This window comes from Chiloscyllium plagiosum, chromosome 2 (genome assembly GCF_004010195.1).
Source record: "Chiloscyllium plagiosum isolate BGI_BamShark_2017 chromosome 2, ASM401019v2, whole genome shotgun sequence".
NCBI lineage: Eukaryota > Metazoa > Chordata > Chondrichthyes > Orectolobiformes > Hemiscylliidae > Chiloscyllium > Chiloscyllium plagiosum.
In genome coordinates this window covers 76,703,674-76,731,584 of record NC_057711.1, presented here as the reverse complement: position 1 = coordinate 76,731,584, position 27,911 = coordinate 76,703,674, and the positions used below count along the sequence as shown (strand labels likewise).

At 39.8% G+C, this 27,911-nt stretch overlaps 1 protein-coding gene across 5 annotated transcripts in view; it reads right to left on the bottom strand.

Annotated features, from left to right (window-relative positions):
* The window catches only part of LOC122561056 (beta-1,3-galactosyl-O-glycosyl-glycoprotein beta-1,6-N-acetylglucosaminyltransferase-like), a 112,231-nt gene that overhangs the window by 20,850 nt on the left and 63,470 nt on the right, over positions 1-27,911 (bottom strand). The window contains exon 1 of one of the 5 annotated variants that reach the window (XM_043712440.1): positions 21,962-22,437. The exons of the other annotated variants lie outside the window; for them this stretch is intronic. The gene's annotated coding sequence lies outside the window, so the exon portion shown is untranslated. Of the gene's footprint in view, positions 1-21,961; positions 22,438-27,911 lie in introns of those variants that run through there. 5 annotated transcript variants of the gene reach the window in all.

Below are 27,911 nucleotides of genomic sequence, written 5' to 3'. Positions count from 1 at the left end.
TATTCAGTTTCAAATGTGAGGAACGTGGGTCAAAAACAACTGTGTTTCACAGAAATGAAGGGAATTACAATGAAAGAGCTGACGAAAGTGAATTAGGCCAGTAGAATAGAACTGAATGGCCTTCATTATCACATGCTCATGAATGAATGCAGTGAAAATAGATTAGCTAGAATGACAGTTAGATATGACTATAGGAGATATAGTTAGTAAGTTTGCAGGTGACACCGAAATTGGAGGTGAAGTGGACAGCGAAGAAGGTTACCTCAGATTACAAAGGCATCTTGATCAGATAGGCCAATGGGCTGAGGAGTGGCAGATGGAGTTTAATTTAGATAAATGCAAGGTGCTGCATTTTGGAAAAGCAAGGAGATCTTCGAGTGCAGGTTCAAAGCTCCTTGAAAGTAGAGTTGCAGGCAGATCAGATAGTGAAGAAGGTGTTTGGCATGCTTTCCTTTATTGGTCAGACTATTGAGTATAGGAGTTGGGAGATCATGTTGCAGCTGTACAGGACATTGGTTAGGCCACTTCTGAAATTTTGTGTGCAATTCTGGTCCCCCTCCTATTGGAAGAATGTTGTGAAACTCGATAATTGAGGTTCATCTGTAGTGATCCTCCGGGTTGGAGGATTTGAGCTATAGGAAGAGGTTGAACAGGCTGGGGCTGTTTTCCCTGGAGCGTCAGAGACTGACAGGTGACCTTATAGAGGTTTATAAAATAATAAGGGGCATGAATAGGGTAAATAGACAAAGTCTTTTCCCTGGAGTGGGGGAGTCCAAAGCTGGAGGGCATAGATTTAGGGTGAGAGGGGATAGATATAAAAGGCTCCTAAGGGGCAACTTTTTCACGCAGAGGGTGGTGCATGTATGAAATGAGATGCCAGAGGAAGTAGTGGAGTCTGGTACAATTGCAACATTTAAAAGGCATCGGGATGGATACATGAAGAGGAAGGGTTTGGAGGGATATGGGCCAAGTGCTAGCAAATGGGATGAGATTAGGTTGGGATATCTAGTCGGCATGGACGAGTGGACCAAAGGGTCTGTTTTCATGCTATGACTCTATGACTCTATAACTCTATGATAGTAGTCAAGCAGTAGCAGATATTTAAGAAGGTAAGTAATGATTCTCAGCAAAAATACATCCAATTAATAAGCAAAGATTCTAAGAGAGAGATAAACCAACCATGGCTAGCCAAGGAAGTTAATGGGAATATTAGTTTGAAAGAAAAAGCATATAAGGGGATAAATTCAGAATCTAGCAAAGGAGGACTAAGAGGATAATAAAGATAGAGAAAATAAAATTTTGGGGGCAAACTATGAGGAATGTAGAAACTTATAAGCACTTCTGTAAATTTATAAAAAAGGAACAGAGAGGTCAAAGTGAACACAGGTCCTTCAGAAGATCAACCCAGGGAATTTGTATGGGAACAAGGAAATGGGACAGGAGTTAAACAAATACTTCGCATCAGTGCTTATGGTGGAAGATGACTTGAATGTTCTATTAAAAGTAAAGAATACAGGGGAGGAATTAAGTAGCATCACCATCACTAAAGAAATCAACAAACTAATGATGCTAAAGGCAGATAAGTCCCCTGGCTATGCTGGCTTGCATCCTTGGATCCTAGAAAAAGTAGCTATCATGATAGTAGATGCAATGGTTATAGTTTTCCAAACTTCCTTGGATGTTGGAGAAGTGCCAAAGGACTGGAAATCTACTAATATGACATCCCTATTCAACAAGAGATGGAGACAAAAAAGTGGCATCTAAAGACCCATTAGCCTAACATCTATGTTGGAAACGTATTGGGATCGATTAGTAAGAAAGTAATAGCAGAACATTTGGAAAAACATAATCTAATCAAGCAGATTCAGCATGGCCTCAAGAAAGGGAAATCATTTCTGATTAACTTATTAAAGTTTTTTTTGAAGAAATTTCAACCAGGGTGGCTAGAGGGAAAGTTGTTAATTTTGGATGGGAAAACAGAAGAACAGAATATTATTTAAATGTAGCAAAACTGCAGAAAGCTGCAACACACAGGAATTGGGGGAATTTGTACATGAAACAAAGAAAGCTAGTTCAAAATGTATCAGATGATCAAGAAGGCTCATGGAATGTTGGTACTTATTTTAAGGAGGTTAGATAATAACAATAGCAAAGTCCTACTGCAACTGTACAAAATGCTGGTGAGACCATATCAAGAGAGCAATTTCGAGAGTCCCCTTATTTAAGGAAAGATATCATTCAATTGGAAGCAGCTCAGGGACAGTTCACTAGGGTGATCCTTTGATCATCTTATCACCAAAGACTAACCAGTCTGGAATTCTACTCACTGGAGTTCAGAAGAATGGAAGGTAATCTCATTGAAAAATATAGGGTTCCTAAAGGATGTGACATGGTAAATGTTGAGTAAATTTCTACTCATGGGAGAGTTCGGGCCAAAGGGCATAGTCTCAGAATAAAGGGTGCCAATTTACGGTGATATGAGGAGGAATTTCTTCTCTGAGAGGGTTGAGTGTCTTTGGAACTCCTTACCATTGACAGTTGTGAGGGCAGAGTCATCGTGTATACTTAAAGCTGCGCAAAAAAGATTCTTGATCAGTACAGAAATCAAGGAAACCATGGGGGAAGGGCAGGAAAGTGGATATGATGAATGTCAGATCAGTCACAATCCTATTGAATGGTGGGTGAGGTTTTAGGTGTTTGTGGTCTAACATACATAAGGTATGCCTTGGCCCTCCAAGGTCAGCCACACCGATTGGAGAGAACATGTCTGCTAATTTTAGTTTGTCACTTTTGGACACTATCTTAAGCAAGGACATTGATAAACTGGTATCCCTCCATTGTTTTGTGTTTAAAATTGTTGCAAGCTAATATTCTCTTTCAATTTGTATCCACCTACATATTTGCAAGCATGCCTGCTTTGAAAATTATGCCCTCTCCCCTACTAATGGCATCCATGAGTGTGTGAAATAATTGCCACTGTTGGTTTAACTTTACAATACTTCTGTTACAATTTTTACAAATCAGAGTTCACCAATAGTAAAATGGGAAACATAAAATAATGTTTGTGTTAGGGAGGAATACGCCATTCAGCCCTTTGAGCCTGCCCCACCATTCAATAGGAGTGTGGCTGATTCTCTATCTCAGTGCCATATTACAATTTCTCCCATACCTCTTTTACTTTTAAAAACTAGAGTTTTGCTTGTCTCTTTCTGTGGTAGAGAATTCCACTGGTTCAATACCCTCTGAGAGAAGAAACTTTTCCTTTTATCAGTTCTAAATGGTCTCCCCCATATCCTGAGACAATGTCTCAGGAAAATAAGCTACCACTGTTTAAAAAAAGGGTAAAAGTTAAATCATAGTCAGCTTACGGATGGTTGGTAAATATATGGAGAAAGATTCACTTTGAAACTCACACTCTATCTATAACAAGAGATATAACATTCACACAAAAGTTCTGTCAAAAATGGACAGGAATGGAGGGAACATCCCCTAATTACTATTTCTTTGCAACACTATAAACATATGGGAACATATTCTTTATTTGCTAGCAGCAGAATGTTTGTGCAATATGGTAAATTCAATTCAAGAAACTTTTCATCCATGGTTACAATGTAACAAGAAATGTCCCATAGTCAAGTGAGATTTTCTGTGTTGTAAAAAACTTGTACTAAGGGCAATTTCGCAATCTTCCTAAACCTAGTGACCGCATCACTCTCATCCCAAAGTTGTTTAACCTTTTGCTTTTTTTAACCGAGACTTACATTCACTAATCTTTGTAAATTAGCTACTTGCTTTTTTATACTAAATTCTGAAGTACCAATACTACAACTGTGCCAGAAGGACTGCCACAATTCCAACAGGCAGCTAGACATCACTTTGTCAAAGGCAATTAAAACTTGGCAATATGAGATGCCCACATTTAGTTAACAACTAAAATAGAAGATCTCTGACTTTTGGGGTTAACTAATACTGTCTTTGGCAGATGGGATTAACTCAGTCTAGATCCTTCAATTCATAAACTGTTGATTCATGAGTCACTGAAAGCTGAACTGCATCCAAAATTTGTATACTAGGTGACAGTCATTCCAAGTCTGTATCACCTTATTGTATTATTTGCTTAATTTAACCTTTAAAAAACTGAGCTTCTTAAATCTAACTAAAGGAAATAAAGCTTGAAACTTAATGAGCTTTGGATTAGTCAGTTTAAATTCCCATGGCTAATTCCCATTTGTCCGAATAGTTGGCCTAACTGTACCAAGAATCAGACAGTCCTTACATATTTTGCCAAGAGATTTCCCTCATGCTCTCCCATTCTCTCTTTGTATTCCTCTTGCCTCCACATTAAAGGAAGTCAAACCAAAGTGCTTGCATATTGTTTGTTTGTAGCCTCAAAACACCCCAAAGCCATTATTAAACATGCTTGGCACAGGTATCATAAAGCATCAGTGCCATCAATGTCACACTGAGATTACTTTCAATTTAGAAAGTGTTACAATGGTCTCATGAGAACAGTGACTGAATATAATTGTTCACATTTCCATCTCCCTCACACCTTCCACCTTTCTCTCACTAGTCTCAATAATTTGTCCCAGACACGATATTTTTCAGCATCTGAGATCAAGGGCATACTGCACAGCATACTTTCTAATTCGAGCACATTTAATATATATGCATTTTACACTCCTTGCAATGCACACTAGCGCCATTTTCTTTTTATACCCTAATACGAATAACAACTCTTTCTATTACTCCTTCCTCTTTACGTATGAACACAAAGATTAGGAACAGGAGTAACTCATTCAACCTTTGAGCCTGTTTCATCACTTAATAAGCTCATGACTGATCTGATTGTAACCTTAAATCTGCATTCTCTGATACACTTGCAGCCCCTTCCTCATGAAGAATCTATCTGTCAGTGCATTAAAAATATTCAAGGACTCTGCTTCCATAACCTTTTCAGGAAAAGAGTTCTAAAAACTCACGGAGAGAAGAAAATCTCCTAATTTCTGTTGTTTAAATGGGTGTTCTGATATTTAAACAGTGACCCCTAGTTCTAGGTTCTCCCACATGAGGAAATATCCTCTCTACAATTCTCCAGTCAAGACTGTTCAGAATCTTACATATTCAACATGTTTGCCTTTCCACTTACATCCCCCTAGTGTGATTCCATCTTTTTTACTTCTTCCTTTCAACATTTGCATGAGTAAGCCATAGATATCTCCATTTACCTTTTTAGAGCTTCTCAACAATTCTCCTACACTTTCCTCAAAACAAAATACCAAGCAAAGGAAGATAAGCTTGGGGAAAAGTATCCAGCATCTGAGGCCTCATCCAAGTAGATCAGAGGAGATTAGAACCCTGGCATAACCACGAATATCAGAAAAGATGTGTCAGACAAATTATCTTATCAGGTGTCTGCATATTATTTTTAATGATTAAATTAAATCACCTTTACCACATTCCAAACTTTAATCAGCAGAATGATTTATAGCATTGTCAGTCTGTCATTGGTATCGAATTTTGGTCAATGGTTTAAACATACTTAAAAGAAGAATGGAAAATAAGTCTGCTAATATCCTATGACAAACAACTACTCATTAAACCTCCCACAGATAATATCTGTGCTGCTCAGGTGTATGCAGTGCAGAGGGATATAATGACTGTCTCATTTGACTCCCAGTTAGCATCAATTTTTTTTAGATTACTGATCATGTGAGAAATGTTCAGAGATTTTATTGTGCTAAAGGCTCTAATTAATGCAAATAATTGCTGATGATTCTGCTGCTGCTCTTTCCATTACATTTTTCTTCATTGAAATTGAGTAAGTAATAATTACTTCCATGTTCTGCACAAGAATATAACTGAGATCATAGCTAATAAAACATGTGAAAGAAGCAATCTGGAAACTTTCTAGTAAACTAGATGATCCATTGACTCACAAAAGTATCCCTTTAAGTCTAATTTGATTGACATAGAAAAATCATTCTCAGAGGATTTTGCCGTTTTAATATAAAATTGATGTTCTAATTGTATCATAGGATATATTTTAAACTGTACTTTAAACTGTACTCCAGAACTTGAATTGAAAAGAGACATATATATTGCCAAAGCTTTCACCTGACACTGATCATGACCAACGCAAGAATGCCAAATTTACAATAAACACAACTTTAACACAAAAAAAGGATGCTGATTAGTTAGCAAATTGACTCTGATTGGCAGAGGCATTGCCATGGAAAAAGCAATGCAGAAGTTTAAGTTCTCCTAGCCCCTGGGGAATTCAAAAACATCTCAAGCCTTGAACATAATCCTACTGCTTGTGGAGAATGGGTTCCCATGTATAGAACATGTTTTATTAACTGGCACCTATGGGAATAGGAGTATGCCAGTTGATCAAATATTCCAATTGATTAAGACGTCTATAATTAATGTAAAAACACATACTAAGTAATAGAAATGTAATGCAGAGGATATACACATCACTGTTTGAACATTGCAGAGATTGTGATAATACAATAAACTTTTGGCATTTGAGATATATAATTTTTGCCAAGAGTGTCAGTTCATAATGTGCCAGTTAAATTAAGGTTTACTGTATATTATTTGTTGCAAGTATAAATGAGTTACTTTATGAACTTGACTGATTTTCTTAAATATCTATATATTAACACAAAAGCAAACGCTGTCCAATCACAGAAACACCATGAATAGTCAGTGTTTTGCTTTGGGTTTTACTAAGAAAGATTGGTTGAGTATGGTTTGAACTCTACCTATGATGAATATATTGATGTGATCTATATGGACGTCAGTAAGGCGTTCGACAAGGTTCCTTATGGGAGACTGATTAGCAAGGTTAGATCTCATGGAATACAGAGAGAACTAGCCATTTGGATACAGAACTGGCTCAAAGGTTAAGACAGAGGGTGGTGGTGGAGGGTTGTTTTTCAGATTGGAGGCCTGTGACCAGTGGAGTGCCACAAGGATCGGTGCTGGGCCCCTTACCTTTTGACATTTACACAAATGATTTGGATGCGAGCATAAGAGGTACAGTTAGTACGTTTGCAGATGACACCAAAATTGGAGGTGTAGTGGACAGCAAAGAAGGTTACTTCGGATTACAACAGGATCTTGACCAGATGGGCCAATGGGCTGAGAAGTGGCAGATGGAGTTTAATTCAGATAAATGCAAGGTGCTGCATTTTGAGAAAGCAAATCTTAGCAGGACTTATACACTTAATGGTAAGGTCCTAGGGAGTGTTGTTGAACAAAAAGACCTTGGAGTGCAGGTTCACAGTTCCTTGAAAGTGGAGTCACAGGTAGATAGGATAATGAAGAAGGCGTTTGGTATGCTTTCCTTTATTGGTCAGAGTATTGAGTACAGGAGTTGGGAGGTCATGTTGCGGCTGTACAGGACATTGTTTAGGCCACTGTTGGAATATTGCTTGCAATTCTGGTCTCCTTCCTATTGGAAAGATCTTGTGAAACCTGAAAGGGTTTAGAAAAGATTTACAAGGATGTTGCCAGGGTTGGAGGATTTGAGCTATAGGGAGAGGCTGAACAACTGGGGCTGTTTTCCCTGGAGCGTCAGAGGCTGAGGGGTGACCTTATAGAGGTTTACAAAATTATGAGGGGCATGGATAGGATAAATAGACAAAATCTTTTCCCTGGGGTGTGGGAGTCCAGAACTAGAGGGCATAGGTTTAGGATGAGAGGGGAAAGATATAAAAGCTAAGGGGAAACATTTTCACACAGAGGATGGTACATGTATGGAATGAGCTGCAGAGGAAGTGGTGGAGGCTGGTACAATTGCAACATTTAAAAGATATTTGGATGGGTATATGAATAGGAAGGGTTTGGAGGGATTGGGCCGGGTGCTGGCAGGTGGGACTAGATTGGGTTGGGATAACTGGTCTACAAGGACAGGTTAGACCGAAGGGTCTGTTTCCATGCTGTACTTCTCTATGACTCTATGCTCTAACATCTAAGGGAGTATAACATAGCCATTCAATGGGATGTATGGTTTATGTTTGAAGTCTGGCATTGTTGCATTTTTCCCCATAAATGCATGCCAAAAAGTTTGGCAATATGTTGCTCTTTTCAGTAAGATCCTCGTTAATATATTCATGAAGTCCCTGCCTATTCGTGACATGTGCTAGTCCAGATCAAGAATAACTAAGATGAACTTGGGAAGGAAGTATTGGAAATGCATCCAACTTTGTGATTGCTATTTCAATGACTTGCCTTCTTACCAGATAATCAGGGCTTAAGCGTTTGAGCAGATATTGACTTTGCAATTTTGCAAAAACATTTAGCATCTCTCCATATATTCACTTTGATTTTAATTCATTTACTTCTCTGTATTTCACTGACATCCCTATTTTCACATTACAATTTGAACATGTGCAAATATCAAGACATTTACCCACGTTTAAAAAATGGGTCACATTCGACAGAATAACAAATAGGAGCTTGCTTTGTTTATGTGGAAAAGTAATCCATTATTCATAACAAATGACTGCCTTGGGACTTGGGTTTTAAATGTCATTTGCCTTTTGGCAGAAACACTTCTGCACCTTACAAACTGTGTTCACTTTGAAACCTGAATGTTAAATAGATTTATGACTGACTGAACAATACTGCTGGCACCAAAGAAATAAAGGCATTATTGTGTGAATTTTAAGTATGTTGTACAGTTTAACACAGAGAAGGCAGTGACATAGCAGTATTGTTATTGTAGTAGTAATCCAGAGACCTAGGCTAATGATCCAGGAACGTTGTTTCAAATCCCAGTGTAATAGTGAATTTTAAATTCAATCAAGAAATCTAGAATTATTGACATAGTCTAACAATGATAATGCCAGTGATCAATTGTTAAAAGCTGGTCTTGTTCACTAAAGACCTTCAGGGAAACAAATTTCACCTGGCTTGGCCTATATGTGATTCCACATCCCCTCTGAAATAGCCTAGCAAACCTCTCGGTTATACCTAAACATGATAAAGTCCAATAAAAGAAATGAAACTGGACAGACCATCCAGCATCAACATCAGAAATGACAAGGAGGTGCCAGTGTTAGACTGGGGTGGATAAAATTAAAAATCACACAGCACTGGGTTATAGTCCAAAGGGTTTATTTGGAAGCAGCGCTCTGAAATCTAGTACTTCCAAATAAACCTATTGGACTATAACCTGGTGTTGAATGATTTTTAACTTTATCAGCAATGACAGCAGCAGACATTGCCCTGTTGACCCTCCAACATTCTCCAGATTAGTATCTTACGCCAAAGTGGGAGAGCTGTCTCATAGATTCATCAAGTAGCAGTCTGGCATGGGCATACTCATGGAATAATATCTTAGACATTACAATCACAATTCCTGGAAAAATCCTCTCCCACAAACAGGATAGACACACCAGAGGTGGAGGCACAGAGATAAACAGTAAGGAGAGAGCTGCCCTCGGAATCCTTAACATTGACTGCAGATGGCATAAGGTTTCATGGCATTAGGTCAAACATGGACAAGGAAACCTATTGCTGATTACTTGTAACTACATGCTCTCAGCTGATGAGTCAGTGCGCCTCCACATTGAACACAACTTTGCAGGATATACTAAGGGCAGCAAGAGCACAAAACATACTCTGGGTGGGGGTCCATCACCAACAATTACTTGGTAGTGAAATTACTCCATAGAGGCCAGTATCCCATTACCAAGTTGCCCTTTATTTACGTGCAGAGAGTCCTTGACACTGATCCAGCTCCCTCACAGCCAGCTCTCAGAGCGAACAGAACCTCAGACACTCTTGTTCCTATCTGTGAGCCAGGGCTCCCTGATTGGACCAAGGTTAACAGCCCCAATCAGGGAACTTATATTCTATGAAGGCCACTTGGCTACTTCATTAAAATCACTACAGGTAGCACCAATACTGACCAAGTTCTGAAGGATAAAACTGTCAATTTGGGCCTGCAGCCTGTGGTAAAGGAACCAACAACAAGAGGAAAATACACTTAACCTCATCCTTACCAATCTATTTATAGAAAATGCATCTGTCCTTGATTGTTTTGGCAGGAGTGACCACTATGCAGTCCTTGTGGAGATAAAGTTCTGCCTTCACTTTGAAGATAGCCACCGTCATGTTGTAGACACTACCACCATGTTGAAATGGTAGAGTTCAAACAGATCAAGCAACTGAAGACAAGGCATCCGTGAGGTGCTGTAGGTCATCAGCAGCAGAATTATAATCAACAAAATCTATAACCTGCAATTATCACCAAGGGGATCAATCCTCATACAATGAAGGGTGCAGCAGAAACAATATCAGGGATTCCAAAAATGAGGTGTCAATATGGTTATGCTACAGTACAGGACTAATTGCATGCCAAACAGTATAAGCAGCATGCAATACACAGAGCTCAGCAACACCACAACAAATGGATCAGATCTAAGCTTGGCAGTACTGCCACATGCAGTCATCAATAGTGATGGAAAGTTACATAACTCACTGTAGGAAGAGCCTCAATTAATATTCCCATCCTCACTGAAGGAGAAAGCCAGTAGCTTACTGCAAAAGTCAAGGCTGAATGATTAGCCTGAATCCAAAAGCCCCAAATGGACCATCCATCTTGGTTGCCTTATGAGGTCAGTGATATCACAGATGCCAGCCTTCAGCCCATTTGATACATTCCACATGATATCAAGAAAAGGTTCAAGGTACCATGATTCTGAAGTTTATGGGCCCTTATAACATTCCGGCAATAGAACTGAAGATATACTTCCAAACTAGGCAAGCTGTGCTAGTATAACCCTGGCATTCACCCCGTAATATGGAAAATTGCCCAAGTATACTTGTCCACAAAAAGCATGATAAATCAACCTGGCCAATTACTGCTCCAAAGAGACATAATACTCAACCAGAAGATACTTACTGATGTTCAACTTGGACTCCACCAGACCTACTCGGCCATGACATCAATACAATCTTGGCCCAAACATGAATAAATGAGCTGAACTCAAGAGGGTCACTGTCCTTAGCACAAAAACATTATTTAACTGAGTGTGGCATCAAGGAATCCTAGCAAAACTGGAGTCAATAGAAATTCAGGGGAAGCCATTCCACTAGTTGGAGCTATACCAACTACAATCCAAACTCATTGTGCTTGTTGGATATAAATCATCTCAGTCATTGCTGGAGTTCCTCAGAATAGTTTCCTGGGCCAACCACCTTTCGTTGTTTTATCAATGCCTTATATTGTCATGAAAATGATCAAGCAGATAATAGTATTCTTGTTACACATATAGCACCCTTATTACTAGCAGTGCAAGGGACACATCCTTAAAGGGTCAAAGGTTGCCCTTGCCTAGAAAATCTGCCTTTTGGTGGTTACAAATGTCAGGGTCCTCTCAGTAGTGAATACTGAAGCAAAGTACTCATTAAGGATTCCCCCTACCTCCTTTGACACCAGGGTTAGGTTCCCTCCACTCTCCCTGATCGGTCCTACCCTCACTCTGCCCATCTGCTTGTTCCTCACATAAGTGTAGAATGCCTGAGGGTTTTCCTTAATCCTACCCATTAAAGCTTTTTCATGCCCCCTTCTAGCTCTCCTAAATCCATTCTTCTGTTCCTTCCTGGCTATGTTGTAACCCTATAGAACCCTGTCTGACCCTTGAGTGGGAGGTTTGCTAGAGCTCTTCAGGAGGATTTAAACTAGTTTGTCAGGGGGTTGAAACCGGAGGAAAGTATCTGAGGATGGAGTAGCTAGTGAACAGGGAGATACAGCATGCAGAGATTCTGTGAAAAGGGATAGACAGTTGATAGGGCAAAGTTGTCGTCAGTGTGATGGGTTGAAGTGTGTCTATTGTAACGCAAGAAGTGTCAGGAATAGGGGTGATGAATATAGAGTGTGGAGCAGTATTTGGAACTATGATGTTGTAACTATTACAGAGACTTGGATAACAAAAGGGCAGGAATGGTTGTTGGATGTTATATAAATGACAAAGAGCAGTGGACCCAGCACTGATCCTGCGGCACACCATTGGTCACAAGCCTCCCGTCTGAAAGGCAACCCTCCACCACCACCCTCTGTCTTCTACCTATAAGCCAGTTCTGTATCCAACTGGCTAGTTCTCCCTGTCTTCCATGAGATCTAACCTTGCTAACCAGTCTACCTGATCTACTTCAATACCACTTTCCCACACTATTTCCACAACCCTTTATGATAGTAGTCTTCAGAATTTAATTGACTTCTGTCTTTAACAAGTTCAATGATTGAACTTCTCCAGCCTTCTGGAGTAGAGTATTCCAAAGTCTCTTCATCCTCTGAGTGAAGAAATCCTTCTCATCTCAGTTTTAACTGATTCCTATGCCTTATGCTAAGATTATATCCCCTGATTTTAGATTCACAAATTGGGGAAACATCTTATCCATATCTATCCTTTAATATCAGAAGTTTCAATGAGGTCACCTCACTTTCTTCAAACTCAATCTAATACATATCCAAACTCCTCAATCTATCTGCATAAAACAATCTTAACATCTCAGGGAATAATCTGCTGAACCTCCCTTGCATTCTCCCTATGGCCAGTATATTCCTACTCAGATTAAAGGACCAAAATTTACACAATATTCTAGGTGAGGTGTCAACAAGTCTCTATTCAACTGCAGTAAGTCATTTTCAGTCCTGTACATTAATTCCCTTGTGGATGAAGGCAGACATACCACTTGCCTTCCTAATTGCTTGCTGCATTGTGTGCAAGCTTTTAGTGACTCATGAACAAGGACATTCAGTTCCCTTTGGACACCTGCATTTCCCAACTTCCCATATTTAAAAAATATTTTTCTGTTCTTTCATATTAAAGTGATTGACTTCATCTTTTACCACATTTTGTTCCATCTGTTATGTTCTCGCCTATTCACTTAGTTTGTCCAAATCCTCTTGAAGCATCCTTGTTAATCCCAGACAATTAACATTCCTGCCCAAAAGCTTCATCAAGTTTGTTCAACATGGTTTCCCTTTCAGCTCCATATTGGCTCTGCCAAATGTTACCAGCCTTTTCTAAATGTGCATTGTCTCTTATCAGCTCAATCAAATATGAGGTTAACCCTGATTACTTCCTTTATTGATGTCCACATGCCCTCCTTATCTTCTCCTCCACCTCCATTTCCTTAATCCAATGCAGATTGACTTGAATGGATTTGGTTTAGCCATTCACTGGGGGAGGCGATGGCCTAGTAGTATTATTGCTGGACTGTTAATCCAGAGACCCAGGTAACATCATGAGGAGCTGTGCTCAAATCCTGCCATGGCAGATGCGTGGAATGTGAATTCAATAAATATCTGGAATTAAGAGTCTAATGATGACCATGAATCAATTGTCAGGAAAAGAAACCCATTTGGTTCACTAACATCCTTTAGGGGAGGAAACTGCCACCCTTACTTAATCTGGCCTAAATGTGACTCATAACAATTAGGGAAGGGCAATAAATGCTGGTCTGGCCAGTGATGATCTCATCCCGTGATTGAATTAAAAACTTACGTAAAGATATGATCAGATCCTCATTGTTCTAGGATCATTATGTACTGCACAGATAATGCCCAGCTTCTTATGTTGATTGAAAACTGGCTTTTTTCACCCTCACCCCCAACAACAGGCACCTTGGTGACCCTGTCAAATTACTGATAGGTCAGGAAACAGGTTTGATTCTGGAAAGTCTAGAATTCAGAGTTCGAACATGCCATGATTGGCATCTTAACAACCTCAGCTACTTTCTAATTAGTTAAATAATAGATAGAATGGACTTCTATCAACTTTAATCACAGTTTTTCTTTCCTGGGACATGGCTATTATTGGCAAGGTCAATGCTTATTGCCCAGCCCAATTAAAGTGATGATAAGCTATTACTTGAACCGCTGCAGTCTATGTTGTGTAAAATACCAAAAGTGATTTTAGGAAGTGAGTATCAGAATTTTACTTTGGGGATAATCAGGACAAGACAAGATCATGTTAGGATCCTAATCCAAATGTTGTTCTAATCCCCTTAGAGAACAATAACATGCTCTATAGATCATAAATTTGAGCCTCCAACTGATGATATGACAAGATTTCTCATTTTGAAATTCAGTTCAGTAAATAGCACTATTAACTAAACACATTTTGTTGTTTCAGGAAGGTGGAAAGAGAGAAATCTGAAACTTTTTTGTAAAATAAAAATATACATAACTTTTTTTTACACAGTAGAATCAGGCTGGATCTTAAGATGGCTGTTATTAACACAGAACAGTCAAATTGACTGCTTTTGGAATTATTCAGTAATTACCAGCATAAAAACAAAATCAGCACCTCCAGCCAAATTAAGACAAAGGACTAATAAATGCAATCTCCACTCAGCTAGTTTTGAACAAAGGAAACCATCAAAACCCATTCTGGCATGACTGGTACAAAAGCCTCTACAGTTACTACAAAACCACATCCGTTTCAGACAAGAGAATATCATGACCACCTGATTGGCTAAGTGGCTTAGCCTGAATCCCAGTCACATGACTGAATCTGTTGGTTTGTTTGAATCATCTTTAATTATATAGCTTTGACCTTTGTTCTTCAGTCAGCTTCCAACACCTGAATAATAAGCAGCTCCAAGTTTAGCTAAACACTTGTCTCCGATGTCAAATTCTCTGAAATGTCTGATTTCTGAAAAGAAACTGGTGTCTCACCTGCAAAGTGAAAAATTCCCAGTTAATGGGCACTGCACTCATCTTAGCAATTCATATAAATCTGAGCTCCTGCAAAAGTGACTTCAGTGCACAGTGAACTGAAACAACCAACCAGACGTCACTTACTGGACACTTTCATTCATTTGAACTAATTCTAGTATCATTGAACTTAAAAAATTTGCAAATTGTTACTTCTCTCCATTCCTTTCTCTTTCTTTCTTAGAAGTATGTGCATGAGAATGTGTCCAATTTTAATGTAACAATAAACCCTACTTTGTTTTAACTTTAAAGCCCTGAAACCTACCTTTCTAGCTCACCTTCCTAAAATTTTCATAAATTCTATCCTTGGCCGTCTCTTCTAATATCATCTCATGGGGGTCACTGTCAACCTTTTATAAATTATGTCTATGTAGCCTTTTGGGATGTGTGTAACACTAAAAACACTTCATATATTTATTGTCATTGTTTGAAAGTTCAACTCCTATGAGGAGAATAGCATCACCATCTTGAAGGGATCTTATCCATTTAAGACAATACAATCTGAGTGTTCAAATTTACTTCCCCTACTCTGCTGTATTTCAAGCCACCTGGGAGGTCTCATTCTTTACTTCCTGCCTAGAGGAACTTGTGTTGGGACCGTCATAAGCAGAAACAGCACTTGAACTCTACACCTAGTAACCCATCTTCTGTCTCCTCATAGTCTGTCCACCATCTAAAACACACATGTCAGGATTGTGATGGAATACTGTCTACTTGCCTGGATTGGTGCAGCTCCAACAACAATCAAGAAGCTTGATGTTGTGAAAGAAAAACAAACTGTCCCAGTTGATTAGAATTCCATTCACCCCTTCAACATTCACTCCCTTCATCAGGGATACACAATGGCAGTGTACACCATCAATAAGAAGAATGTTCAATAGTCAGACCATGGATCACAATATGGCCTGCCAAAGGTCCTTTCCAGTCAACCACTGCGGTTCTTAATAGAGGAACTAAAAGCCCTGAAAGAAGCATTTAAGGCTGTAAATAGGGGTGCCCTGGTGTGAGGTGGGCCTTCATGAATGAGGAGGAGAAAAGGAGTGTGAGAGAGAGAGATGGTGAGGTAAAGTGAAAGTATATATGAGTAAAGGAATGCATGAGTGAGGAAGGGACCATGACTGAGAAAGTGACTGGGTAAGAAAGTGTGTGTGCATGAACCCTGACAGTGAGGCAAACACACACCACCTTTCACTTCTATCTTCATAAATCTATCCACAAAGCAAGTTACAAGAGGAATTAAACCCAGACTGGGAATAATTCATTTTTATGTGAATCCCCTGAGGTCTACTAGGTGTGTATGCTAACAAAGGAATGAAATGTCAGTGTTCATTAAACCCATCTGAGTTTGGCAACCATTTCCACCTTTCCCAGATGATCAACACTTGGGGCGTAGTGTCATCTTCCTCTTGCTCTGCTTTTTAACTAAAAAGGCCAAAAGGTAGTTTTATTAGTTAGCTCAACTGTTTGGCATTTTTTAATGATCATTTTTATTGAATTAAGCTTTTTTTCATACTTGCTCATGCAATTTGTGTGTCACTAGTCAGGCAAATTTATTGCCCATCCTTAATTGCCCCAGAGGGCAGTTAAGAGCCACTCACATTGCTGTGGGTCTGTTGTCACATGTAGGCCAGACCAGGTAAGGATGGTACACTTTTTATTTGTAATTGGATTCAATTTTCACCATCTGCCATGGTGGGATTAGAACCCGTGTCCCTAGGACATTACCTGGGTTTCTGGATTAATAAGTCAGGAGTGTGGTGGGAGAAAAGCACAGCAAGTCAGGCAGCAGCTGAGGAGCAGGAAAATTGATGTTTCGGGCATAAGCCCTTCATTAGGAAGGCTTTCTGCATTAATAAGCCAGTGATAATATCACCAGGCCAATTGCCTCTCCCTCAGTTGTTGAGTGATTCCTTAGGAATTATTTCTCACAAAATTTAATCTCTTCTGTTGAAATTTGTTCAATAGCGCCCTGAAGAAGAGGAAAATTGAAATCTGGCTCTCTGTGTGAAAAGGGTGGGCTACTGTGATCTACAAGATGCACTGGACAATTCACCAATTCTTGTTGGATAGCACCTCTACCCCCAATGAGTTGCATGATAACTTCATCACCTGCAAGTTCCTCTCTAAACCACACACCATTTTGACCTGGAACCATATCACTATCCTTTCAGCGTCATTGGGTCAAAAACCTGGAATGTCCAGCCTACCAGCATTGCAGTCACCAAATGGACTGCAGTGGTTCAAGAAGCCAGCTCACCACCACCTTCGCAAAGACAATATATGACACCCAGTCAGTATCCCAACCCATGAACAAATAATTTTTAAAAACTGAAATGTTGAACAAATAAAGGATCTCCTCAATGCACCTAGTAAGAGAAAAAACTTCAAAAGGTTGAACACAGAACAACCAGTTGAGAGACCAAACCTAGATTATCTGATTGGAATTAGAGTGAAGGACAAGCCAGTTTCACCAGCATGAATGGCACCCTCAATATATTTTCCTTTCTCAATTTTTATAGGCAACAGTTAAAGGCCTCATGAAATCTGAAGGAGCAGGCATAATCATAATATGTTGTATGGCGCAAATAAATCAGGCAGAGATCCCTCATGTTCTTAGATTTAAAAATGAAACTGTAAAAAGCAGTCTGCATTGTTACCCTTAACATTAGTAAATCACAAAGGCATCAGGTAGTTAAAAGGATGAGAAACCAAGGAAGGAAATGACAAAGGAACTAGCAAAGCTTGGTTAATAACCTCAGTTGTAAATTCTTTATTTAAAAAGAAGTTGGAATGGTGAAATATAAGTTGGCTGAATTTATACTGCCAACTGTAGCTGGGAGAAATACAGAATATTGATGAAGTATGAATGTTTTGGAGTTTGTGGGGATTACCAAAATTGGATGGTGTAAAGCAATGAAAAGGGCCTGATAGAGTCATTGAGTCATAGAGATGCACAGCATGGAAACAGACCCTTCGGTCCAACCCGTCCATGCCGACCAGATATCCCAACCCAATCTAGTCCCACCTGCCAGCACCCGGCCCATTTCCCTCCAAACCCTTCCTATTCATATACCCAACCAAATGTCTTTTAAATATTGCAATTGTACCAGCCTCCACCACTTCCTCTGGCAGCTCATTCCATACACGTACCACCCTCTGTGTGAAAACCAGAATTGCATGCAATATTCCAACAGTGGCCTAATCAATGTCCTGTACAGCTGCAACATGACCTCCCAACTCCTGTACTCAATACTCTGACCAATAAAGGAAAGCATACCAAACACCTTCTTCACTATCCTATCTACCTGCGACTCCACTTTCAAGGAACTATGAACCTTCATTCCAAGGTCTCTTTGTTCAGCAACACTCCCTAGGACCTTACCATTATGTATGTAAGTCCTGCTAAGATTTGCTTTCTCAAAATGCTGCACCTCGCATTTATCTGAATTAAACTCCATCTACCACTTCTCAGCGCATTGGCCCATCTGGTCCAGATCTTGTTGTAATCTGAGGTAACCTTCTTTGCTATCCGCTACATCTCCAATTTTGGTGTCATCTGCAAACTTACAAACTATACCTCTTATGCTCATATCCTAATCATTTATATATAAATGACGAAAAGTAGGGGACCTAGCACCGATCCTTATGGCACTCCACTGGTCACAGGTCTCCAGTCTGAAAAACAACCCTCCACCAGCACCCTCTGTCTTCTACTTTTGAGCCAGTTCTGTATCCAAATGGTTAGTTCTTCCTGTATTCCATGAGATCTAACCTTGCTAACCAGTCTCCCATGGGGAACCTTGTCGAACGCCTGACTGAAGTCCATATAGATCATGTTTACTGCTCTGACCTCATCAATCCTCTTTGTTACTTCTTCAAAAATCTCAATCATGTTTGTGGACATGATTTCCCACGCACAAAGCCATGTTGACTATTCCTAATCAGTCCTCGTCTTTCCAAATACATGCACATTCTGTCCCTCAAGATTCCATCCAACAACTTGCCCACCACTGACCTCAGGCTCACTGGTCTATCCCTGGCTTATCCTTACCATGCCTTCTTAAACAGTGGCACACGTTAGCCAAACTCCAGTCTTCCAGCACCTCACCTGTGACCATCGATGATACAAATATCTCAGCAAGAAGCCCAGTAATCACTTCCATAGCTTTCCACAGAGTTCTAGGGTACACCTGATCAGGTCCTGGGGATTTATCCACCTTTGTGTGTTTGAAGACATCCAGCACTTCCTCCTCCGTAATATGAACATTTTTCAAGATGTCACCATCTATTTCCCTACAGTCTATATCTTCCTTGCCCTTTTCCACAGTAAGCACTGTTGCAAAATACTCGTTTAGTACCTCCCCCATTTTCTGCGGCTTCACACAAAGGCCGCCTTGCTGATCTTTGAGGGGTGCTATTCTCTTCCTGGTTATCCTTTTGTCCTTAATGTATTTGCAAAAACTCTTTGAATTCTGCTTAATTCTATTTGCCAAAGCTATCTCATGTCCCCTTTGTGCCCTCCTGATTTCCCTCTTATGTTTACTCCTACTGCCTTTATACTCTTCTAAGGATTCACTTGAGCTATTCTGTCTATACCTGACATATGCTTCCTTCTTTTTCTTAACCAAACCCTCAATTTCGTTAGTCATCCAGCATTCCCTATATCTACTAGCCTTTCCTTTCACCCTAACAGGAATATACTTTCTCTGGATTCTCATTATCTCATTTCTGAAGGCTTCCCATTTTCCAGCCATTCCAGAACATCTGCCCCAAATTAGCTTCTGAAAGCTTTTGCCTAATACCGTCAAAATTGGCTTTCTCCAATTTAGAACTCCAACTTTTAGTTCTAGTCTATCCTTTTCCATTCACTATTTTAAATCGAATAGAATTATGGTCGCTGGCCCCAAAGTGCTCCCCCACTGACACCTCAGTCACCTCCCCTGCCTTATTTCCCAAGAGTAGGTCAAGTTTTGCACCTTCTCTAGTCAGGACATCCGTATACTGAATCAGAAAATTTTCTTGTACACACTTAACAAATTTCTCTCCATCTAAGCCCTTAATACTATGGCAGTCCCAGTCCACGTTTGGAAAGTTAAAATCCCCTACCATAACCACCCTATTATTCTTACAGATAGCTTACAGATAGATCTCCTTACAAGTTTGTTTTTCAATTTCTCTCTGGCTATTAGGGGGTCTATAATACATTCCCAATAAGGTGATCATCCCTTTCTTATTTCTCTGTTCCACCCAAATAACTTCACTGGATGTATTTCCGGGAATATCCTCCCTCAGAACGGCTGTAATTCAATCCCTTACCAAAGATTGCCACTCCCCCTCCTCTCTTGCCTCCCTTTCTATCCTTCCTGTAGCAGTTGTATCCTGGAACATTAAGCTGTCAGTCCTACCATCCCTGAGCCATGTTTCTGTAATTGCTATGATATCCCAGTCCCATGTTCCGAAACAATGCCCTGAGTTCATCTGCCTTCCCTGTTAGGCCCCTTGCATTGAAATAAATGCAATTTAATTTATTAGTCCTACCTTGTCCCTGCCTGCCCTGACTGTTTGACTCACTTCTGTTGTCAACTGTACCAGTCTCAGAATGATCTCTTTCCTCACGGGGTAGACCATTTAGGACAGAGATGAGGAGAAACTTCTTTACCCAGAGAGTGGTGGCTGTGTGGAATGCTCTTCCCCAGAGGGCAGTGGAGGCCCAGTCTCTGGGTTCATTTAAGAAAGAGTTGGATAGAGCTCTCAAGGATTGTGGAATCAAGGGTTATGGAGATAAGGCAGGAACAGGATACTGATTAAGGATGATCAGCCATGATCATATTGAATGGTGGTGCAGGCTCGAAGGGCAGAATGGCCTACTCCTGCACCCAATGTCTATTGTCTATACAGGCATACCTACAAACATACAAGGAGAGATGGAATTGGAAAGGATAAAGAGATCATTCCGTTACTAACAAGTACAAAAACACAAGCTGGATACTAGTTTAATAATGTCCTTGCTTTTACAAATCTCCAAAACTAGAGTTAGCAGCCAAACATTCCGAAGAGTTTCTGGTAGGTCATTCGAAGTCAGGACACGCAATTATAGCAGTCACCTTAGTAGAGCTGTTATAATGTGTTTTAAAACAGTCACAATATATAAATTTATATTAAAATTGTTTTTACCACATTTGTTGAATGAATAACTGTATGCATGAACACGTATGCAAGAGCAAACATATAGGTGTTTGGAGGCATCTGTTTATGAGAGTCTACCTTTGAGGATGGAATGCATTCAAGTCTCAGCAGTGTGGCTTTTTGGAGTAAGCAGCAGAGCCAAATAGCAGATATCAGAGGCATCAGTTTCAAACCTCTGAAGAATGAAAGAATTAACTTCCTTTGAAGATTAGAGATCTTGTCCCTGGCATTGCTACACAAATGGCTTTATTAAAATACAGATTTTTTTAAAAATGTACTTTCCAACAAACGTAGCTCTAAGATTATAATTCATCTCAAGTGGGCAGTGGGGGAACAGATAGGGATGCAGTCACAAGATAGAATTTATGTTTGGTAGCAGTAAAACTGTCTCCAAATAAGAACTGCAGATGCAGGCAAAGAGATCCTGTCTGATAATTTGGAGATGTCTACCTTGCTCAACTTAGATATGTTTTGCAATCAGATGGCAGGGCTCACTGATCTCACTGATAACATTAAGTTTTCTTTCTGTCAGATCAATGTCAAGACAGGAACGTTGATGCTGTCTGTCAGATGAACCATGATCCAGCAACTTCTACTTGGAATATCTTGTATGGTGCTTCTGATTCATCTTTAAACCTGAAGTGTATTTTCAACAAATAAGTGCTCAACTATACTACTGGGATGTGAATGGAATTCTTTATTCTGATACTCAGCTCACAACCTGGGAAAGAATGGAAGTCTTGAGCCATTACCACTGAAATATAAACCTGAGACTCTGGGCCATCAGGTGGTGAGAAGGTAGGTGGGAAGCCTGGAAGAAACATAGTGCCTTCCCATCTCCACGCAAGTAAGGCCCAGGGTAAGAAAACTCAGGCTGCCCGCCTCTACTTTAAGATTCTTTGTGATCAATTAACAATTACTCAAGAGCACAGACATGAGCTACTCACACGACCCAAATCCCAATCTCCATAAATCCAATGTCCCTGCTACCATCATCTCGTGGAACTCTGCCTCCATCCCAACAACACCTACCTTTGGCCCTGGTTTCTCTTCTGTCCTGCAGGCCAAAGGTTTGCTGCACTGGCAGCAGCCACTGTCTCCTCTGTAGCGATACCAAAGTTTGGAGCTTGCAGCCTCGATTGGTGTCAGTTCCAGGAAGACAGCAAGTTGTATCCCGGGATCCTCAATCAGGAGGAAGACTCACTATGTCCATTTAGCTGCTTGACGGGCAGATGTTCTAGTGGCTTTCTTTCCAGGCATCAGTGAGGGTGTCTCAGTGCTTTTGCAGGCAGTGGTCGAGATATTGGTGCAGGAGCTTCCTCCCATAAGCTTTTTATCTCATGAAAGTCATGTAGAGAATTAATCTTCTGGGTCAGGTCATGTTGGAATGATGAATTGGCTTTATATAAAGGGAAAGCTGCAATTTCCAGAAAGATTCTGAAGTTGGCAAAATTACCCCCTGATTTTGAGAATGCTATCATTCTGCAAAAGTATAGCCGTTTGCTATGCTACTGTTGATTGACCACAAACGGGAAACTGAAATTGCTTGCTCTGAAAACTGTCAGGAAGTAACGTGCATTCTCGCATCCGGACTGCTGCATAACAGCAACCTCCCAGAATTTAGTGGTGCATATCCAAAATTGACATAACATGCTGACCACAATTTTCAAGTCTCAAATGTCAGAAAATCTTGAGTAGTACACCCTCAAGTCCTTAAATGTTCATCCATCTGAAAAAGCTTTACATCAGTAGGTTAGTCGAGTAAAACTATTCCTTTCATGCCAGAAACGTAAACTAACATCACCATATGTCAACTAACTCTGTAAATTGCAAGATAGGTATATGATTGCGATGAATTAATTCTGATATTATCAGAATTTTACCTCTCACCCATTAATTTTCATACCCTTTGCTAAAATTAAATTATTACAGTCGGTTATGATATAATACGTGTTTCTTCAACACGAATTTGTTTTAAGGTGATTGAAGAATTTAGACCATTATCTGTCGAGTGCGAATTTTCTTTACCTGTATTGGGTATAATGTGATTCTGGCCCCATTAGTTTAAATGGCACAGCTATTGCACGATTTTCTTATTACGCGAGATCACACGAGAACAGAATTATCACATTGTATGAGAACCGACTGTGTAACCTCTTCTTGGCCTCTCTGTACTTCTTATCCATCTTAGCTCCAGATCTCTCAGCCTCATCTGCTATCAGTGCTGCCTGCTAGTTTGCTTTTTTAACTGAAATTTAATATCCAGAATTAATTAAAACTAGTTGGGGCACTAAGATGAAAGTAAAAGTGAGTAGAAGACTCAAACAGCAGCAGGGTAATAACTAGTTTGGAAATATGAGATCAGCCAGAAGGAAACTGTGAGGCAATTAATTTGGAATGTGTATAAATGCACATGACTTGGTCAGTAAGGTTGGTTGTTGCAGTTGCAAATCATCATGGATAAGCTAAGGGAAGGTCATATTTGACTAACCTGGATGGAATTTTCTTTGGAGGAATAGCTTACATGTATTTAAATGACACCGTTCAGAAGGTTCTATAGATAGAAAAGCAACAGCACATGGGATCTAAGAAAATGTAGGAGGTTGTATCTCGAGTGCAGTATGTTAGAAGTTATGGACAGCAAGACCAACCTGAACAATTCTGCAGTTGATGGCTCTGTCTGAAATCTGTCCAGCTCTGAATCTTGAGCTGGAGTGTAAATTTGAGACACTGGCACATCACAGAAAGGAAGCAGTACCTGGATAGTTTCTTCAGTCACACTCTTATATAAAGGTGCAGTTCAGTGCTGGCGAAGTCATGTGTATGCAACCAATAGCTCCCTGCACTCAAGTTCCTCCTTGCCACTTTTTAAAAGAAGACAATGCAGTCCTCTCACCAGCTGTCTGAAGCTTGTGTGACCTCCTGAAAGCAGCAACAGACGATAAACTGTGAGACGTTTACCGTGCTGTCTGTTCTTGGCTGGAATATCCCACTGGCACCAAAATTCAAAATCACTGTAACCTTAGCAGCCACTAGCAGTGCCATTCTTTCCCTGCATGAGGCTGCAGGTCAAGTTCTAAGAGGTGGCACAGTTCCAGTTGCAACCATCTTAATGGTGAAATGCAGACACTAACCACATTATTCCTGGTTTAGGTACACTTAGAGAAGTGCTTCTTAAAGATTTTAGATGGATAAGTCTTCCTTTTGAGTCTCTTTCTCTTACTGAGATCATCTGTCTTCACGGTTCCTTTTGCTCCATTTCCCTCATTCTCGCGACTCGGAATTTGTATACTCAGGGGCCATTCAGAATAATATAATGCCTTCCAAATGCTCACAAAACAAATTACGGATTTCAACAACTTTTCAGAACTCTTGCAAAGAGCTTCCAATTTATATACCTTTGAGAGAAGGGGATTAACGACTCATTGTTTTTTTTCTCTTCAAATGAAGTTTCCTGAATGGGTGTGCACATATTTACTGATATGCTTGAGATCCTCACCAATACAGTAAGATATAGAAGAGTCACTGGTTGGTAGTTTGCAGTTACCTCACAGATAACTGAAATGCCTGTTAGGAAACAGATAACACTATCAACTGGAATATCTGGCTTCTGATGTGAATGAAGATACCATGAGTGCTATCCAATAATGTAGCAAGTGTCTATCAGAAGCACACATTCTGCAATTTGCATCGTGAGAATCAATTATACTAATTTTCATCAAGCTGGGACAAATTCCTGCATCTGCTTGTTTACAAATCAGAAACGTATTGATTCAGCAATGCAAAAATCTGCATTCTTGAATAAAAATAACTTAATGCATTCAAGAAGTAACTAGATAAAGACATAATAGAAAAATGTTACGTTGGTAGGGTGAGTTGAGGAAAATGTCAGGAGAGATTTTCAAGTGTTAATACATTAGTGATTGCTAGGCAAAATAGCCTGTTCCCGTGCTGTTCACTCTATTTGTAAACACCAAAATTCAGCATCTTTCTTTCTGCTTAAGAGCCCCAGCCCAAACCACCTCAGGTTTTTGTTTTTTGACTGCTGATTAACTAACTTCATCTTTGTTACTTACTGTCCCTGCCATGAACAAAATGCTGCCTGAGTGATTATAAGGTAAATAATTTCAGTCTAAATGAGCTCATATTTATGCAACTAATGTAATTTCCATTAGTGTACAATGGAATTAATAGGAATCATGGAAGAAAATAAGCTTATTCTGTGTCCCAGTGTAGTGAAATATGCTGTAGCGTCATCATTCTTGTTTTTTTTTGTATTTTACATTGTCTGACACATCCATTGTCTCTTCTCTGAAGGTTGTAAGTTAATTGTGAAGTTTTCACTATTGATCACAAACATCACCCATGCCATTTTAAATGCAATTATGGTAAAACCCTAACTAGTCAAATCCCAGGTGATTTTCCTACAAATTAAATGAGACAAAAGAAGTCGACCCCAGTCCTGAAGAAGGGTTACATCCGAAACGTCAATGTCTCCACCTTCTGATGCTGTCTGGCCTGCTGTGTTCTTCCAGCCTCCTGTGGTCTATTTTAAAAATTGAATGAAGCTTTGAAATTGCCAAGGAGGTGCTGATGTAATCTGATTTGCATACATGCATATAGCTTGATCTTCAGAATCATGTGTAGCTGTAGTGTGTTTGAATCCAACAGTTGGCATGTGTGGTTTCCTTCACCATCTTCCACTTCTTCTTCATTATGATCATGACCTCCAGAAGAGATGGGTTGTACTTCTGCTTCCTATGAAATTCCTCGATATGCTGAGAGATCAGTTCCCATCAGCCTCTTTTTTACCCTCTTAATCGCTCCTGTTCCATTGGCTGCAGTCTGCCCATGGTGCTAGGAGGCAAGAATGCCAGCTTGACGCTCTTGAGACCAGCAATGTTGGGGTATGAGTGGCAGTCGTCTGCAATCATAACAATCTTCCATGTCTTTCATTAATGTATTTTGTCCTATTTCATGATCCCTACCTCAAAAATTGTGGAGATCATCAGATGGTTTTAACAACCTGGTCGTACTTGTGCAGGGCTTTGACATTTACAAAGTAATGTGGCTTTTGAACTTCACTTTCACAAGAAGTGGAAGTCTTTTGGTGCCATTCAGGTTGGCACACATCACAGAAGTGACAAGTGTCTTTCTACTCTTTCCACTATTTTACGTTCATTTTAAAATGGAAATGTGATCCGACTAATAAACCTTTTAAATAGTCCTATTACTTCGATATTAGCAATGTCTTTTGGTACATACTCATTCAAAACATGGGCAAGATCACTTTGAAACCAATCATCTCTTATTGCAAAATAAAAACTGAAAGAACTGTGGATGCTGTAAATCAGAAACAAAAATAGAAATTGCTGGAAAAGCTCAGTAGGTCTGGCAGCATCTGGCAGAACCAGTTCTGAGGAAGGGTCACTCAACCCAAAATGTTAACTCTGATTTCTCTCCACAGATGCTGCCAGACCTGCTGAACTTTTTCCAGCAATTTCTGTTTTTGTTTCATCTCGTATTGCTGCTGTGTGTTGTTGTTTCCACTCCAACAGATAAGGTCAGCACAGACAGTGTGGAGGCTTTGTATGTCCTTTCACTTGAAGATCTCAATGTGAAGTGATGGCTTGCCAATAGCTCCTGGATTTAATGCTCTTGTGTGCCTTAATTCAACACTTATTACACACCTTATTCATGTAATAAGTTTAAACAAGTTTGGGAAATCTCGAATTACCAGTTTGAAATTTGGGCTTATCACAAGCAGAAATTTATACTTGCTATTCTTTGAACAAGAATGGCTAAGAACTTTGATGAAACTGAAACTTCAGGTTTCCCAAATTTAACACACTGTAATTGTACCACTTAACCTTTTAAACTATTATGACATATAAGGAGAACTAAAGTGGTAATACAACATTCTTAGCTTTTGCTCTCATTTTAATTCCTTTCCTTTGTTTAGAGACTTGTTGCTATGAGAATTGAGTGTTTTTGTTTACTTTGTAGTTATGGAGTCAGGAATCTCTAAAGGGATAATGAAAATATTTATTAAATGTTTCATTATTTGGGATTTTTGGTTTCTGCAGCTTCCTCTTGCCTTACGATGAAGAGAATAGCTGATGACAAAGATAATTAAGCCCTCAGTGGGTCGAGTATTCATTTGTGGATCCTCATCCCGACATCAAGAGGCAATGCTGATTGGAAACAAACTTTGAAATTCAGAGAGATTGAGACATTTGAACAGGTCAGCAATTATGTAGCTGCTTCTCCGTTCCTCATTAGAATGGAGGGTAGGCTTACAAGACAGCATTTGCCCAATAGAGAGCTTGGCAGACACATTGTCGGAGATGGAAACTGCTGATGTAGGCAGGTAAAGGAGAGAATACATCAAGATGGAGGTGACATTGAAGACTTTTCAAAAATTTTATAAAGTAGACATATTGCAACTGCAGTATGTGCACCAAAGTATGTTGCTAAATCACTCACACTCGCCCTTGGGTGGCCATCTCCATACATTGTCCATGCTTTGGATCCCATGGATGTCCAATAGGTATGTGTGCAAAATTCAGAACATTGGCCTGAAATAGGCCGTTAAATTGCCCCAATTTACTACCTGTCACTTACAGAGAGATAGCACTCACCAAGCCTTCCCCAATCCTGTTTCTACTAAAATGGTCCAGGACAAAACTTGACCTACTCTTGGGAAATAAGGCAAGGCAGGTGACTGAGATGTCAGTGGGGTAGCACTTTGGGGCCAGCGACCATAATTCTATTCGTTATAAAATAGTGATGGAAAAGGATAGACCAGATCTAAAAGTTGAAGTTCTAAACTGGAGATTGGCCAATTTTGATGATATTAGGCAAGAACTTTCGAAAGCTGATTGGAGGCAGATGTTCGCAGGTAAAGAGACAGCTGGAAAATGGGAAGCCTTCAGAAATGAGGTAACAAGAATCCAGAGAAAGTATATTCCTGTCAGGGTGA